Below are 3,788 nucleotides of genomic sequence, written 5' to 3'. Positions count from 1 at the left end.
AAAAAAGCAACAAAGAGTGTCAAAATTCTCCAAGGTGTGTAAGAGAAGATGCTCTCAGATTGAGCCCTGAAGGGACAAAATATTTACTAGTTCTGTCATAGCAGAAGAGAAGCTTTTGGTAAAGAAATAGAACCAAGCATTCAGCTGCCAAGAGGGAACAGAGGGAACCAGGCATTGACAACTCATTCCTCTTGGCCCCACCGCCTTCCAGATTCCCAGGAAGCCAGAGGAGGGAGAGCCTGGATGATCCAGTCCATAGAAGTCAGCGTGGGCTACTCAGTGCAGAAAGAGTTGGATGGGTAGGTAGAGGATATCCAGCTGAAGTCAAGTGTGGTAAACAAAAATGTTCTCCATAGGGAAATAAAAATAAGTCATAAATTTTATTTCAATGGTTCCTTGTACACTGACATTGCAGTTTCTGGCCTACATTATGGAAAACCTCTTATATTAAAACAGAGACTCATATTTAAGCTACAGCCAGGCCAAACATTCAGTTCTTATAACTTCATCCTCTGTTTGCTTTCGGTGTGTGCTAGAAGAAGAGTGTAGAGATTTTCTGTGAAGTCAGTAAGACAGTTGTGATAGGACACGGGTCCAGCCTACAAAAGACACGGAGAAAGCAAAGAAACTCAATTTCTGGGAGAGCACACAGACTAGCTAGCACTGTGGCCATTAGCCCTGAACTTTCTTCACCTTGCTACTTTTTCAAGATCTTAGACCTAGGTCAGATTTGCCAACAAAGTCAAATAACCTACTAGGCAGTTCAAAACATACTAGGGTATTTGGACAGGATATCATATCTGCATCTTGTACTATGAATGACCAATAAGAAGGCAACAATATACAATTTATTAGTTATTGAAATTGTCCTACTAATCAGTTTTGAAACTGTCTCATTGCTATTTGTTTCTCAATAAAATTAATTTAAAAAAAGTAAAGCCATATTAATTTGTTGGGCTGTAAAAGACTCACGTCAACAACTTCTGACATTGCCAGTCTTATGGAAAACCCATTACTATTATGGAATACTGGACTATATTGGAATATTTTGCTGAATTCATGTACCTACAATATTTAAATGACAGTGACATACTCTTTTTCTGACAAAACTAAACAAAAAAAGGGGATACAAATAAAGGACCATTTTGTATCTATTCAAAATAGTTAGGATAGATATACAGCTACTTTCTCTTAATTCAATGAACAGAAAGATTTTTTCTAATACTGTTTGTGGACAGGATATCATGTCTACATCTTGTGATGCAATGAATAATCACTAAGACAACAATATGCAATGTATTGATTATTGAAGCTGTCCTACTGATCGGTTTTGAAACTTTCCCATTGCTATTTGTTTCTCAATAAAATTATTTTAAAAAAGACACAGTAAAAAAAGTAATGAAAGCATAACCTTTGGAGTTGCCTGTATCAGGGTCCCTCATAATCTTGGGTGTTTGTAAGAGGACCCCAAAGGCACTGAAAATATCATAAATCAGCTTCTTATCAATCTCTGGATCCAGATTCCCAATGAAAATGTTGGCCTCTACATCCAGGTTTTTGTTATGAGCTGATGCTTTGTTCACCCTTATTGGCTTCCCATAGAGTTTGATCATGTTCATGATTTTAATGGCATAGTCAGTGTTTTCCTCACTCAAGAATTCAACAAAGCCACAGCACTGGTGCTGACCAGTAACTGTCCTTTGGCATATGGGTGTTGACTATTGGCACTGCCTGGAGAAAGAGCTCCCATGACAGTGTTTCACTAACCTTCTCATCAAGCCACCTCCCCGCACCCCTCAAAGTAGTATCCTGATTCTGTTCAGATATTGGCCCTGCAGCCTTGGTGAAAGAGCTTTTGCCGTCACGAAGCAGTAGCCTGGCCTCAGGGAAAACAACTTTGAATTTCCCAAATCATATGGATTTTTAGCAGAGTTGAGGGAAAAGATATCAACAAAATATATACATTGAAGCCTCCATAATGCAAAATTATGGAGGAGGGAGGATCAAGCAGCATGGTGGGGCACGAAAATGATCAAAGGATGTTACTGGTCCAGGAGATAGAGAAACAGCAGGTAGCTCAGGGACTGAATAAACTGAGCTTAGCCCTTGGAAAACTGAACACAAGAGAAATGGGCTCACTGGAGTGTGTTCTGAGGAGCAGGGAACTTTGCTCTCCTAGCATCATATGTCCAGCTAAAAATGGCACAGTGTTTCAAAGGACAATGGCCTAGGTAAACTGAGCTAAGTCCTGAGAAGCTGGAGTTCATGGAAATCTGCTTGTTCTGATGTTAGATGATTGGCTAAAAGCAGCTTCTGCATTGTCTCATTGTCCATTTCTCATGCCCACTAACACAGATCAACAAAGTGAATGAAAACCCCTGACCTCGGGTACCTCCTTGGAATCCTCCCTTGGAGTCCCTCTGAGTTAGGGAGAGCTCTTGCTCTTTCTGATAACCTGTACTAAGTTCATTTCCTAAGCTTTGTCCTGGACTTCATACTTCATCTCCTTTAGGAAAAGGACAAGCATTTAAGATTTGAAGAGTTAGTTGTGAAAATGTTGAGTCCTGTGCAAAAGTTGGGGGAATGGAAAGTTTTAAGTTATTGCATGACACCCAGTATATAGACTGGTGACTTCATTATGTACTGAGTTGGAGAAAGATGGAATCTATTCCCACTGGATCATGTTCATATATTCTCAGTTGGTTTCTTTTCTTGCCTCATGTTTCCTGTCCTGCGCAACTCCAGCTTTCAGAAGTCTATCTCTTTACAGACCTAAATGTGAGTGAAAACCCCACCACTGTGCTGATTACCCTCCCTGTACATCTATTACCTCAAACCAGAGTTGGCTAAGTAATTTACAGGGCTCAATGAAAATGATACCATGAGGGCCTTTTTTAAGAGAACCATTAAGTGCAATAAAATGCAGCCATTTCCATTTTAAAGGAAATTTATCTTATAAGCCACAGCATAGGTAACAGAGGCATACATAATAAGCCAAACTTACAAATTTCAATAAATGTAAGTGATATGAAGATCACGTGTCAGAGAAGTTGGCCCTGTAGCTAACTCCTATTGGTCTCTTACTATTTTTTGATATTTTCCCACCTTGTCCTAGTTCAATCAAGCTTCTGAAAGTATATTTGACAATTCTTACTTTTCTGAAGACTTCAACATTTTCTGTCCTCATTTTCATTTTCAGTTGATCACCTTTTGATATATTTTTCTGAAAGAAAAGCAAATCCATGCCAAAACCAGAAGCAAAAAGTTGAGCTCATCGATCTCCTTTGCAATGACTACATCCAACTATTGTCCTTCATCTTTTCACCTTGAACACTAAATCCTAACCTCTTTCTCCAGTTCTAGAAATTCTCTACTTTACTTCTTGTAACATCAGTTTTCACCTCTCTAGTGAAATGTTCCTAGCAATGCACAGTGGAGTTCCTCCTAAATCCAGTATTTCCTGATCTTATATTCTGCTGTAGCTATTATGCTGTTTGTGCTTTCTTGAGTGAAATTCTTTGTAAGATTTCATAGTATGTTCCTCGTTTCTCTCTTTATTTTTCCCTCTCTCATCAAAAGTGTTAATTTTAAGGGTTCCAATTACTACATTTTCATTTTGTCAATCCAATTCTTTGTCCTCATTTTACTTTATCATTAGCATTTTCCACAATAATTTTCTTTCTCTCACTGTCTCTGTCTGTCTTTCTCTCTGCCTGTGCCTGTCTCTCCCTCCCTCTTCCTTCTCCTCTCTGTTTCTGTCTCTGGCTATGTTTTTCTTGTCTGTCTCT

At 38.9% G+C, this 3,788-nt stretch overlaps 1 pseudogene; it reads right to left on the bottom strand.

The window, feature by feature from the left end:
* The window catches only part of LOC101570694, a 35,625-nt pseudogene that overhangs the window by 1,195 nt on the left and 30,642 nt on the right, over positions 1-3,788 (bottom strand).

The sequence above is a fragment of the Octodon degus genome, unplaced genomic scaffold (assembly GCF_000260255.1).
Source record: "Octodon degus isolate 3935 unplaced genomic scaffold, OctDeg1.0 scaffold00088, whole genome shotgun sequence".
Classification (NCBI taxonomy): domain Eukaryota; kingdom Metazoa; phylum Chordata; class Mammalia; order Rodentia; family Octodontidae; genus Octodon; species Octodon degus.
Note: the sequence above shows the minus strand (reverse complement) of the source record. Positions and strands in the feature narration are given on the sequence as shown.